The 15,231-nt window shown below is 29.8% G+C and overlaps 1 long non-coding RNA gene across 1 annotated transcript; it reads left to right on the forward strand.

The window, feature by feature from the left end:
- The first annotated feature begins 3,720 nt into the window (after positions 1-3,720).
- LOC116130218 lies at positions 3,721-7,793 on the forward strand. The gene is made up of 3 exons (XR_004128016.1): positions 3,721-3,847; positions 6,961-7,037; positions 7,764-7,793. It is a non-coding gene; the product is annotated as an uncharacterized LOC116130218 (long non-coding RNA).
- The last annotated feature ends 7,438 nt before the right edge of the window (positions 7,794-15,231 follow it).

Here is a 15,231-nt window from a genome sequence, read left to right on the forward strand (position 1 = left end):
TTTTATATAAATAGGATCCTTAAAATCTTTAGGAATGTAATATAAATTAAGTTAAAAGTCAATGAAAGAGATATATATTGAAAATGAAAAGTGATCGGTGATGAGCTTGTACATCCCTCAATCTTGATCTCTTACGTGTGTGTGTGTCTGTGTGTGTGTGTATCTATATACACACACACACAGACACACACACACGTAAGAGATCAAGATTGAGGGATGTACAAGCTCATCACCGATCACTTTTCATTTTCAATATATATCTCTTNTCAATGAAAGAGATATATATTGAAAATGAAAAGTGATCGGTGATGAGCTTGTACATCCCTCAATCTTGATCTCTTACGTGTGTGTGTGTCTGTGTGTGTGTGTATATAAATACACACACACACAGACACACACACACGTAAGAGATCAAGATTGAGGGATGTACAAGCTCATCACCGATCACTTTTCATTTTCAATATATATCTCTTTCATTGAGTTTTAACTTAATTTATATTACATTCCTAAAGATTTTAAGGATCTTATTTATATATATATATATATATATATTTCCATGTATATATATATGTGTGTGTGTGTGTGTGTGTATTAATTCAACACCCTTTTATTCACAAAAATATGTTAAATCATTTTTTGAACCCTTCAATATACCAAAAGAAGAAATAATAAAATTTAATAATCACAATACTATTTTAAAAAAAATTAGTTAAAACTTAATGAATTAGCACCTTCAAAATCAAACATTAATGTCCTTACTAAACTAACCCCAATCAAAGAACAAAATTATAGGAAAAGAAAACTTTCTTATTATAATAATAAAAATTAAAAAATGTTGGAAATGCAAACAAGAAGGACACAATGCTCTCATGTGTCCAACAAAAATACAAAAACAACAATCATTAAGCATAATTCAAGATAACTCTAATAAGGAATTCAATAATTCTTTTGTAGAAAACTTTCTAGATATTAAGAGTAAATCTCTACAAAATTGTAATAGTAGTGACTCATGTAGGCCTTGCTACTATGCAATAAAATCAATAAATATGATATCAACCTCTAGACCTAAGTCAATAAATGTTATCACTAACTCAAAAAAAAAAAAAAATTATTAGATATTATTGACAAGATTCAGGATGAAGATATTAAAAGAGAATATTTATTAAAACTTAAAGAATTAATTTTATCTGAAGAAAAACAAAAAGATGTAGATTCTTATAATTTAAAAGATATATTAAAAAGATTTGACAAACTCACACAAGTTACTCTAAATGATTTGCAAGAAGAAATCAATATTCTGAAAAATCAAATTAAAGATCTACAAAAGGATAATTTTGAAATCAAGACAGATTTATTATGCTTGAAAGTCTCCAAAGAAGCTATAGGACAACCATCAACCTCAAAATCAGAATTAAAACTTATAGAAGAAACTGAAGAAGCATTTATTAATGAAATTTCTCGAATTCAATTTCAAAATTGGCATGTTTACATTAGGATCAATATTAATCATGAATTTGATACTATTACACAAGCCTTAGTAGACACTGTAGCAGATCAAAATTATATAAGAGAAAGATTAATTCAAACAAAATATTATGAAAAAAACAAAGAAAGATTATATGGAGCTAACAGTCAACAATTAAACATTAATTATAAATTATCTATTGCACATGTATGTATACAAAAATTTGTATTAAAAATACCCTTATTCTAGCAAAAGACTTAGATCAAGATGTTATATTAGGTGCTCCTTTTATCACTCAAATTTACCCTTTTAACGTAAACTACAAAGGAATTACAATCAATATTTTAGGACAAGATGTAACATTTGAATTTGTTAATCCACCATTAATAAAAGATATTAGTAATTTAAAAAATATTTCAATATCTAAAATAAATACTATTATTAAATTAAAGAAGCTAGAAATTGTTCCTACAAAAGAATGGCTCGATTCCAACAAAATTTTGGATGCTTGCATTACAAAAACTTGTTTTCAACCTTTTCCATTAAGATTTCAAAAGTTTCAAAATTATGTTTTCAATAAAATGGAAGTGTCAAAAATTAAAAAACATATTTTCAATGAAATGCAAGAGTCAAAAGTTTTTTACTCTAATAGTCTCTCTCATAATAACTTTCAGAATGAGAAATTTTTTAGAGAAAGTGAGGAAAAGATGGACACTCCCATCAAACCCTAAAATAATCAAAATCAAAGGCATCGTATGCGATGCTACCACCTCAACAACCTATTACCCCACAATCAAAGCCTTCAAAACCCAATAAATAGAAAACCATTATCACCCAACCAAACCGGTTCAATCTTCTAGATGAAGAATCTATTTCTTCATCACCACCAAAAAATTACCAACAAGCCCTTACAATATCAACATCTTATTCACCTTTTCCATCAAAACCTGTTAACATTAATCCTACTTTTCAATACATTGAAAAAGAAATGACCTAATCAATTTGCATTGTTGAACCCAAATTTTGGGGACAAACTATGCAAGAAACCTTATCAAAAACTTTTCCTCCAGATTTTTATTTTATTCTTGATGATTTATCAAAAACAAGAACATTTTATGAATTTATTTTAGTTGATACTTATTCAATAGAAATTACCCATAATTCAGATAGAAATAATCCAAATAGAATTGCTTTTTCAAAATGCAAAATCAAAAACGTCTTGAAACCCCAAGATTGGCACATTGGAATTTACCAAAAATGCCCATTTTCTCAAACCCTTATTCCCCAAGAATTTTCATATAAAGATTATCAAAAAAGTCTGGTTTTATGCTTTCTGTTTAACACATACAACACATTCTTGGTTTTTTATATTTGACAAAACTTGTCCAAAAACTTTTCCAAAATGGTTTTAACAATGGTTCAATTTTTTTGGTTTGAATGAAAAAATTCTCCCACCTTCGGTTTGGGAAGGATATCAATTGTTTGCCAAAAATTTCAATAACAGTGAAGACCCTTTGCTAGCATTTTCCAGCAATTTCTTAATTGCTTGGATAATGAGTTGACAATTTTATATCACTACATTTCCTCCTCCAAAATTCAAAGAATTATGAAGAAAAATCTTTATTAAATGGTGGCCTAGCTTTTCTATCCAAAATGTTAGCCGACGGCAATGCAAATATGGATATCTCAACACCCTCATCTATGTCAACCTCAACAATAATTAACATTTCTGACTCAAAAATCAAAACTTCTACTGAGTTGGCTCAATGCCAAACTACTGAAGAAATGGACAAAATTATTATGACCACGGGATCTTCCACATCTCAAAGAGCAGATTCAGACAATACCAAGTCACCAAGTGATCTAGATGAAGATGACTCTTTTGCAATATTCCAAAATCAAATCAATTATGCTTTCAATAAAGGACAATGACTCAGCACTGCCTTTATCACATGTTCAAAATTTTTGGCAGAGATCAAGATTTTCAAGATTCTCTTTTACTTTATCAGACACCTTCTGTAGAAACCAAGATTTTTTCAAGATTCCTTTTTCAGTAATATCATTTGGTCGGTCCAAGACAAGTTCTGAAAAATTCTCAATAATTCAAGACACGTTTCAAGACACCTCATCAACTTTTCAATAATGTTCTGTATTGTAATCATGAAGACGGATTCAAATGTATTTAAAATATGGTCCTTTGTAGTATAATCTGTATCACTTCCTTTGTAAGCAGTAGAGTTTCAAGAGCAGAATTTTGTGAGCAAGCAAGTTTCAAGAGTGTGGAATTAAGAAGCAAAAATTTGTGAGAGAGCAAAAATTTATAGTGTCCTTTGTAAAAGTCATCAAGCAATAAACGTTTGTTTCTTCATCAAATTTCTTCCTGTAAGTCATCATTATTTATTTGATTTGTTTTCAAGTCTTTTACATTAATCCAAGTATTTTACTATTCATTGTCAATATATTTGTTTCTTTGACTTTTAATACTTGATTTATATTACATACTTTTAATAGCACATCCCTCAAGATTTTTTCGATGCTGCTATATATGGTATCAAAGCCAAGTAGAGTCAATAGAAGTAAGGAATTAGGAATTAAAAACTGCACAAATTAACATCCATTACCATAGTTACTGTAGCAAAACACTGTTCAAAGTTGTTGTTCACAATCACTATTCACTTTTACTATTCACACTAGTAGCAGTTTACTATTCATTACTGTTCATCGTAGCACTGTTCATTCCTTAATTGAATTAAGGGTTAGATAAATCTAGAAGGTTTTAATCTAGAACTCTAGAATTGATTCTAGGTTGCGCTTGGTCAGCCTGGAAGGTGCATTGGTCAGCCTGTAACCGTTGGTCAGCCGTGTGTTAGGTGGTCCCGTACCTTGGTGGTCCTGTGATCTAGGAGAAAAACTAGAACTTTTAGGTCAGAATTGTTTTAAAGATGTCTAATTTCTTAAGGAGATTAGGAAGTAGCAGTAAGCGAGATGATAGTAGTAGCATTAACGCTATTAGAATTAATAATCAACAACAAAGAACAAACAATAATCAAGAATTAATGAAATCTATTAACACTCAAGAAATTAATATGGCAATCGATCAACATTTACATAATAGAACATATCACCAGTTAAAAAAGACACAATATATCAAATAGGTAGTTTTGAATTTATGTCAGATTATTCTATTAAAACAACAGAAGACACAATAATGATAACCGAAGAAAGGGTTGAAGAAATTCAACTTCTTTCTGAAGAAGCAATACATAAACACAGACAAAATAATTATAAATTTTTACACGTAGGATTAGTACAAGTGGCAGTAAAACCATTATTTAGATTATGACAAAACATTCCAATATTAGTAATGTTAAGAGATGCAAGAAATTTAAACTTCAATAACTCTTTATTAGCAATATTAAATTCTAATTTAGAAAGTGGTCCAGTATATTTTGATTGTTATCCAAATTTTACAGTAGGATTATATATATGATCCAACAATATTGTCTGCATTAACTATTAATTTAAAAGCTTCTAATCTTGCTTATCAAGATAAAGCCCAATCAGTAGCATTAATATATAAGATTTATTACAAAGTTATGAATACCACAATTAGTCCAAGAGCCATTAGGATGTCCCCACCAGGACACACAGTTATTATGGAAGTTGATAGAACAAAACATAAAACTTTTACACCAAAAAATTAGCTTGGGATGAAATTATTAAATAGACAGATTGGAAATTAGAAAAATTATGCCCTCCAAAACCTTTACATGATCAAAATGAATCAGAAATACAACAAATAATACAAGAACAATATGGTACAATAAGATTAAAATTTAGAGAAACTCCCATAGAACAAAATCAACCTATAATTACCAATAAAAATCATCATATCCGTAGGATTGAAGAAATTAATACACCTAGGCCCTTATCAGCAAGTTCAACAAGTAAATTAGTAGGAGTAAATTATTCCCCTCCTGTACCAAAACCTGCATATGAAAATACATCAAGTCCACCTAGTTCACCAACACAAACAGAAGTATTAGGAAATTATAGTCAAATTAACACAATAACTAAACCGTTTGAAATTAACAAAGAATTATTAAAACAAGAATTCCGACAAAACTATAATAAAGAAAAAAGACAAATATTCTTTACAACATTTAAACCAGGAGAACAAAATATCCTTAGATCTGAATAGTACAACACACAAGAAAAATTGAAACAAAATATTTATTTCTTTAATTGTTTAGAAAATATAAAATATTATCAAAACTTAACTAAAAAGAAAACTATTTTTGTAACCACTAATACAACAAAAAATTGGCAAACATCAACAAATAAAACTATTACATATGTACATCCACCTTTACAAATTAAAATAGAACATCAACAAGCATAGATATGTATTATTAATTTGTGTATTTCACAAAATAATAATACATGGCCCAAAAATAAATTTGATTAGATTATTACAATTTGCTAGACCAATATAAGAATATACACAATTACTTAACAACTTACAAATTACACAAATTTATTTATCCTTGTAATTAATTAATGGGTCAATTAAATATGATGTTAAACTTAATCAATGTTAGGAACTTGGGATACTGGGATTTGTCCCTTTCACAAATGGACTAATTTTATTAGTTATAGTGGAGATAGTGTTTTATGAATTAATTCATCAATTTACCTAGTAAATTATGTTGAGGTTGAATTTAGTTATATTAATTTTGTGAAAAATTAATTAATTAACAGGGCTAACTAAGCCTAAGCTTCCATACAATTGAATAATTAATCAATTTATCTAATAAATTATGTTAAGATTATATATATTATAAAAAATTAATTAATTAACAAGGTTGATTAAGCCTAATCGGCTAAGCCTTCATACAATTAAATAAGTAATCAACTTACCTAGTAAATTATGTTAAGATTGAATTTAGTTATATTAATTTTATGAAAAATTAATTAATTAACAAGGCTAACTAAGCCTAAGCCTATATACAATTGAATAGTTAATTAATTTACCTAATAAATTATGTTAAGATTAGATATAGATATATTTAATTATGTTCGAGGGAAAAATCCCCACGGGGCGAATTTCCCTGTGAAGCTTTGTTCATTGGGCTGGGATGGGGATGGGAGTGATACTATCCCCACAGGCCAAGGACGGTCATGAAAGTTGTCCCCGCTAGCGGGGATGAGCCGGGGACAAGGAATGGGGTCCCCGGCCCCGACCCAGCCCATGCCAATCCCTATATATATATATAATTTTTAATTTAATAAATTTCTAATTACCCCTATTTGCTTTTTGGTCCAAAACCTTTATTTGTAATTTCACAAAGTGTTAAACCGCAGCAAGTTATCCTCTTGTAGTTGTCTTTGATGGACAAACTACTGCATAAAAGGGAGCAGTTATAGGTCTCTAATTCAAGCGATTTATTATCTGTTATCCCAAAACCATTACACCTTGAAATCACATTTTATAGGAAGAACCTGCAGACTATGAAAAGACAAAATTGTGAAGACCAAGAAGACGATCTACAACAATTTGCTATGGCGGGAGGTGAGTAGTATTAATTTAGTTCCGCTGTGTTTTATAAATACTTAGGAACATGTATATGAATTCATTGAAATATATATTATGGTTTTGGGTGCTATTTGATTCTTCATATTTGATGGATTTTGCAATTGATGAATATAAACTGAAGTTGATATAGTTCATGTGTGTGGAGACCATCAGTCCATGCCAAATTTTCAACCCATAAGTCACCAAAAATTTGCCAGAATTAGCCTCTACAGCCATGAAAATGGTGGCTAGAATTTGCTGAGAATGAGTCAATTTTATGGGTTTTGCCAACCCAAAACCCGGTCCATTAAAGTTTGCCCAATCCTATTATATTAAGAGATAAAGTGCAGAGCCCAATTGATCAATTAAAATGTGTAAGCCCAATTCATTTAAATTGGTCAGCCCATCTCATTCAGCCCAATCCACTTAAATTGGTCAATCCAACCCTTTATGAGTCAAACCGGGCCCAAAAAATCCAATGAAAAGGTCAACAGGTCATATAGTCAAATCGGGTCAACTCGACCCAGTCTAAGACCAAACCGGGTTAACCTAGCCCAATTCGAAGTTAAGCAGGTCAACACAACCCAACTCAGGCAATACTGATGATCAAAGTGAACGGTCAACGGTTAAAGTCAACGGTCACGGTCAAATTGACACAATTCTGACCTTGGTGTGTGTGGGTGCATGAGTGAGTTTCTAAGTCATGTAAAACGATATTTGCAGCACGTGGGAACGCATGGACTTATTCGGGAGGTGCATGATGGAGCGCATGGGTTTGTCATGGCGCATGCGGGTCTTTTATGCATGAATAATGAACTATTCTTGTTTTATTTTCTATAATTTTGTGTTATATGCAATAGTATATGTTGTAATTATGTGATGTTATATGATCATATATATTTGATTAATTTATATTGGCCACAGCATCTAAGTTATGATAATATATACTTTAAGTAATATTTATTATGATCATATTAAAGTTAATGACATCGTTTTATATTTAATTATGTTAATATAACCATTTTACCCATAGGGAATGTTATATTTTCATGATTAATTAGGATGAAATAGAAATTATTTTTATTTCTTAATTAGCACACAAGTTTTATGAAATATTAATAATTTTTATTGTGTTTATCCACAGGGAGATTTTATGAAATATAGATTCATTTAAGATTAGTTACTTGTTTTATATTGGTAAACTTATAATTGTTGTTGATGGTTTATGCCTCATAATTTATTTAGTAAGCATATCTATTGATATACTTACAGTTCCTCAAACTTTGATGATGGTTGAGGATAAAATTCCTTATTTAAGTGGTGACAACTACAAAAAATAGAGGGAGGCAGTTCTTCTCCTTTTGGGGTGCATTGATCTTGACTATGCTCTTCGTAAGGAAGAGTCACCTACACTTACGGATACTATTACTCAGGCTGAGATTACTTTATATGAATGGTGGGAGCGATCCAACCGTTTATGCATGATGTTTATCAAATCTCACATTATGAGTAGTATTCGTGGGTCGATAACAGAGTGTGAAAATGTCAAGGATCTGATGGATGCTATCCATTCTCAATTTGAAACATCAGATAAGGCATTAGGTAGCACCCTTATGAGTAGGTTGACATCTATGAGGCTCACTGGTATTAAAGGAGTTCGTGAAGCATTAAATGCAAGCCAATGCTTTTCATGTCTATGAGACTCACATGGAGTGCAAACCTTAATTAATAATTACATGTTACAATTTTGTCAGGGTTTAAGTGTTAAACTTAAGAGTATTGAGGGTGTCTTTGAAACTATGATGCATTGAGTTTTGTGGAAGTGCCTGTCACGTGAATTGTAGACTTATTTAATAATTGTGTAAAGTTTCTTTTGGCTCCCTCATGTTCATTTCATTACTTGTCTTTACTTACATATTAGCCTAGAATACACTACCATAAATTATTTCATAATGTTTTAATAAATTTATAAAGGCCTATGTTTTGAAGAAATATAGTGTATTAGGTTAAGAATAAGTATAGTAATGACTTGCAAACCACCCTACAAAGTACCCGTTCCCCAGAGATACAGATTTTTGGCTCTACCCGAGTGATGCAGGATTTTGCCGAGTATGACAGTTTCAGATTTTGGCTTTGCGCATGCGTATGACAGATTTTATTGGCTTTGCCTAGGCGTTGAGTGATCCACCAGGTATGATAGTTTCAGTGGCTCTGCCCGCGCGATGATAGATCTTGCCGGGTATGACAGGTACATCCCTTGCTCTGCATGCATGCGAGACACCCACCAGGTAAGACAGATTTTTCCGAGGGTACTAGTTGCGGTGAGAGTTTTATGTTATTAACATCAGAATCAGTTTTAGAATGTTCAAAATCACATTCAGTTTTTAGCATCTGCTATGAGCGATAGTCTCAATATGAGTTTTTAGAATAATTAAGACAGCTTTCAGTATTAGCCACAGTTTCAGAATAAGATATCAGCTTATAGTTTTCAGTATCAGTAAAAGCTATAGTATTCCGTTTAAATTTCAGTTATTAGCATAAAGTTTATAGTATTCCAAAATCATTTATTGGTAGATAGTTTCAGAAAAAATCAGCTTTCAATTTTATATCATCACAATAGATATAAATTTAGTTACCAGATTTTGTTTTGTAGATCATGAATGTTCATTGAATGATGGTTTGGATGTTTGTAGCATGACCAGTAGAGTTATTCTTTTCAAAATCGTATGCATTCTTGAGTGATGACATAGATGGTTGCAACATGACTTATAGGAAACATTGTTCCCAAAAGGATAAACACTTACAGTTATGTTTTAAGTTTCCAAAAAAAGAATTTTTAAACATTCAATGATGAGCTATAATTTAGAATTTGTTTTCAGCTTAAATGATGAGATTACAGTACTTAGAACAATTAGAAACGAGTTATACATGCATACAGGAATGATTTAGTTACTTCCATAACACATTCATAGAATCATGTTGTTTTCAGGATCTCATAAGAACTATTGCATGCCATGACTATTGTTGAAGATTGCAAACTCTCCCCAATCCCCCACTCACTGAGTATTTCAGCTCACCCCTTTTTAGACCCTTTTCCTCAGGTTCATAGGAAGAGTCGTGCTGAGGAGTGATTCCTCTCGAGGTTGGGCCCATACATCATCAACTCATCATGTGTGTAACAATGTCATGCTTGTTCCCGCAACAGAATTATGTTTTATCCCTATGTTTATCTCCTGTGTTGATTATAAAGGATATGAAGATCTGATCGATACCATCCGTTTTTGTATTTTATGAACGTACGAGTTAGCTTTTAGATTTTCAAATGTATGTATATATATCTTATGTGTTTGTGCTTTCAAAACGAATCCAAGCGAATGTTTTTATGAAAAGCGTATTCAGAATACAGGTTTTTAGATTCCCACATAGCACGTCTCGGCCGCCCAAGTCTCATAGGTGCGCCCGGAGCTTATGGGATAGGGAGGGTCGAGGCGGGTCGTGTAAGTAATTATACTTTAATGAAATGTTATAATGAATTAAGTAATTATACTATAAATTTTTAATATAATATTATAATTAATTTGTTAATAATAGAATATTATAATTAATTAAGTAATCATTTAATTAATATTATAATTAATTAAGTAATTATTTAATTATGTAATGTTATAATTAATTATATAATCATACTATAATGTAATGTTATAGTGAATTAACTATTAAATAATCATACTATAAATTTTTAATGTAATATTATAATTAATTAAATTTTTAATCATTTAATTAAGTTTGCACTAATGTTTATAATAAAGTCAATTAATTAAGTAGTAATCAATTAATGTATTGCTATAATTAATTATACTATAAATCAATTAAGTAATGTTATAAAATTATAATTAATTAAGTAACCATTTAACTATAATGTAATGTTATAATTGATTAAGTATGATATTTAACTAGTAATTAAATTTATTAATGTTTATCAATTTATCATATATAATTAATTAATTGCTAATTTACTATAGATATACTTAGAACTTGATAATTGAAGTAAATAACTAAATATATTATTATTCAATCAAATATATTATTTTATTCAAAAATGATTCTTTTAATAACATTAAAACACTTTTAATTGGATCCAAATTCCAATTATACACTTAATTAATCAAAACTTTAATATTAATATATTATAGTTTTTAATATGGTGTAGTTTATATGTAATAAGTATCATTGTATATTTATTTAGTTAGGTTATTCTAAAATTTTAACTTTTTCTATTTAAAATTTTTTATATGTAAAATAATGAAACCTCCCGGTATTCACAAATATTTCATTGAGCTCAGGTTCCAAAATAAGATCCAAAACAGGTTCCAAAAATCGGTTCTAAACAGGTTCTAAATCGGGTATCCGTTAGGTTCCAAGCAGATTCCAAACCGGGTACCCATTTCAGGTTCTTTTTCCAGGTTCCGATTCCGATTCCTCCACACATAAGAAACGGAACCAAAATCGCACAGTATTGGTTCTAATAAAATGGAATCAGAATCTACCCATATAGTGTCGGTTTCAGGTAAGTTTTGATTCCGGTTTCGGTTCTATCTGCAAGTTCTGGTTCTATCCGCTACCCGTGCTCACCCCAATCTTCTTCGTTCCTGCAATCTTAAGATAGAGAAGATTGAAAATAAATAATTTAATTTAATAAATAAAAAAGGTGTACTTATGTTACATTTAATGAGCTTTCATTGAAAATAAAAAACAAATATTAAATGTCCTTGAAAAAGATGAAAAGTGTACTGCATTGCATTTAATGAAAAATAAATAAAAAGTTGTTTGTTGGTAGACTATATTTATTTTGGTTAAGAATATAGTGTGAAGAAATTAAAATGCATGTGTCAAGTGTATAAATATGGTCGAAATTCTCGTTCGTAGAATATTCACTTTTGTCAAACTTATGAGTTGTGTGTGCATAATAGTTATGTATGCTCCTTTTATTTAGCTTGTTTCATATGTTGTGTGTGTGCACGTCAGTTCTTAATGCACACTGTTTGTTAGACTTGTGTTTTGGCTTGTTTTGTTTCGAGTGTATGCACAACAGTTTGTGCTTACACTCTCGCTTCATATATCTTGCAACCCAACACGAGTTGCATGCTTGATAAAGTGAAAAAGATATTATTTATCTTTGTCTCTTGATATTTAAGACCTTTCACATGTGTCATAATATCCTTAAGTAGTCCTAAGGAATAAAGTTATCTTTCCCGATTTGTTTTGTGGTCCAAACCAAAAGAATGAATACTTTCCTTATTTGGACAAACAAGGGTCAGCCCCTTGTTGACTGATGTGGCACTATATTGTTTAGCAAGAAATCTTTCATTATATAATACTCTTTCTTGCGTAAATGAATCTAACCTTTTGACAATTTGTTTCATTGTACTCTGAATTTCTTAGAGTATTCAATCTCTTAAGGTTCGAGGTTCATTTCTCTTTTGTGCCAAAACCTCACCATATCAAACATAGACTTGATGAATTTTGGAACGTGGTTCCTTTACTAATGTTTGTGCGTGGCATCGGTGCTTGAAGGTTGGTGGTTTACAAGCTATTCTCGGGTGTGTTCCCGATGAGAAGAAGCTCCAAAGAAGTTGCTACACGTTAAGGATTCAGAGTGTGGTGCTAAATGTAAAGTTGAATAGAGAGTTCTTTTTACTGTAACTTAGATCAGCTTTAAACTATATCTTGTAATGTGTTTTTGACTTAGTGGATTGCTTTGATTTGGACAAAGCCTCATGGATTTAGCCGAACTATGTATATTACTGTGTTCTTTACTTTCTGCACTTATATTTGTTGTGGTTAAAAACTAAAAATTTCTTAATCAACTTAGTAATATTCTGCTGCACATTAAAATGGGTATTTAAACACTAAAGTGTGTTTACCAATCCCCAACATTATCAAAATTTTCAAAGTATAGTGTATAGTTGATACAATGTAAATATTTCCAAATCTCATAATGACCTCAATGACTTACACGAGTCGTTACAAATTATGCAACAACAAACATTGTTTGAGATCTACATATGGGTTGCCCAATTTAAAAAATAAATAATCATACAAAAATATAAAATTATGGAAATCTTTTGCAATAGACGTCCAGAGAGTAGCAAAAAATTCGATATGAATAATACTTTATGTATAAAAATTTTATACAAACTCTTTAAGAGGATTGAATAACTTTAAATTTAAAAATAAATAAAATAATTTAAAAATAATTCTACATAAGTAAAGAAGAGCTATCTCCCATAATGATCCATAGAATTTTTTTCGCAATGCAAAGTTTAGACCACAGAAAAAACTTCACCCATAACATACAGACATTCAATGATATTTCATGATATACACATTTATTTTTTGGTTCATCTCCCACCGAATCACCATTAATGTAATCGATTACTTTTGAATATATAAACGATGATATTTTATTCAATAGATGACAATATTTTTCTTCATCTTACAACCGAAAAAATAATTTCCCCAACTAATTTAATTTATTATTATTTTTCTTCCTTGTACATTTCAAACATTATTTTTCTCAACTAACTATGCATTATTTCTCATTCATATCATAGCCTATCATGACTATATTATAATTTATAAATATGTATATCATTGAAATTTTAAAAGCTAATAAAACTCTACAGCAGTCAGAATTTGATAGGAGGTTGAAGGTACTTGGCTGGAATCCTAACAATCGATATCATATATTAATTTAATTAGTGTATTATAGAATAAGTAAAATAAAAGGTAAAAAAAGATTAACACATTTAAATTCTTAAGGCTTTAAATTGAAAGCAATTGAATTAAAATAATTGTATACCCCAAATAAAGTTTAATAACCCGGTAAAAAAATTAGTTTGGTCAAAAGTGACGTGTGCTGTGTATAAATATTTCCAGAGTTAATGATATTAATCTCTGTAAGGTATATGGTATAACATCCCATTAAGGTTTCGATAATAACAAAATCCCTCTACTATTAAGTTTTAGATATTAAAATAAACAGTAGGAGGATAATTTGGTAATATTTACAATCTCATAACAGTGTAAATTTTAACGGTAACGATAGGAGAGTTTTTTATTATTTCAAAAGTCTTAAGAATTTTTTTGTTAGTATATCATAGTTCAGGGGATTAATTCGTTAACTCATATCCAAAACTCTTTTCCAAATTTTCAAAACGTAGTAATGTAGTAAAATTAATGATTTTGAACAGGCCTTACAAATAATGCAACATTAAAAAATTGTTTGTGATCTATATAAGGATTACCCAATTAAAAAAAAAAAAAAAAATGTGCTACTTTAATTACATAAACTATCAAAACATCAATATCTTGGATGCTATCTGTAAACTTTATTAATTCTTGCATACGTTGAATAATGTTCATACAGTAGTAAGTGGTTACCATATCATCATTTATCACTAGTTCTTAGAATCAAAATCATCATAAATAATTATTTCAAGTGAGAAATCTTAACTCGCAAGTTGCATATCATAGAAATCTTAACACAAAAGTACTTTGACTTCTTCTGTTTTATTCTCTTCAAAGATTAGAATATTTTTTTCGTGTAAAATAATCCACAAAAGTCTAGAATTAATGTACATTTCCATACAGTATTTGTATAGTCCAAATATTTCCCTAAACAAAGTCAACGAGGTAGATACATGATTTCTCCAAATAAAGAGAAATAACGGATCAACTGTTGGGGTTGTCTAACATGTGTTATTTATTTTATAATATGATGAGTGGGAATCTTCGACATATCAAAAGCCCTATCTCCTTCATAACTTTTAACTCCCCACTCACGTCCATCCATGTCAAACTCAAAATGGTAGTTGGCAAACGAAATTATTAATTATGGTGAAATTGGACACACAACATATAAAGATAGGAATAAACGTTTGATATATATCGGGGAAAGACTAACATGGCCCGACTGAGATAGGGATAGATACAAGTTTACACTTATTTTTCTTCAATCACTTAATATGTTGCTTAATTAATTGACTAAATGCATGATTCAAAAATTGAGTAATCCAATTCATGTTTGAAAATCGTAAATTAGTTATCTATTCTTTTCCTTTCATTTAATTCTGTCAAAACTATTATGTTTACATTGTCAAATTATATATATTTTAAAAGAAACCTCCCT

The sequence above is a fragment of the Pistacia vera genome, unplaced genomic scaffold, assembly GCF_008641045.1.
Source record: "Pistacia vera cultivar Batoury unplaced genomic scaffold, PisVer_v2 Contig218, whole genome shotgun sequence".
Classification (NCBI taxonomy): domain Eukaryota; kingdom Viridiplantae; phylum Streptophyta; class Magnoliopsida; order Sapindales; family Anacardiaceae; genus Pistacia; species Pistacia vera.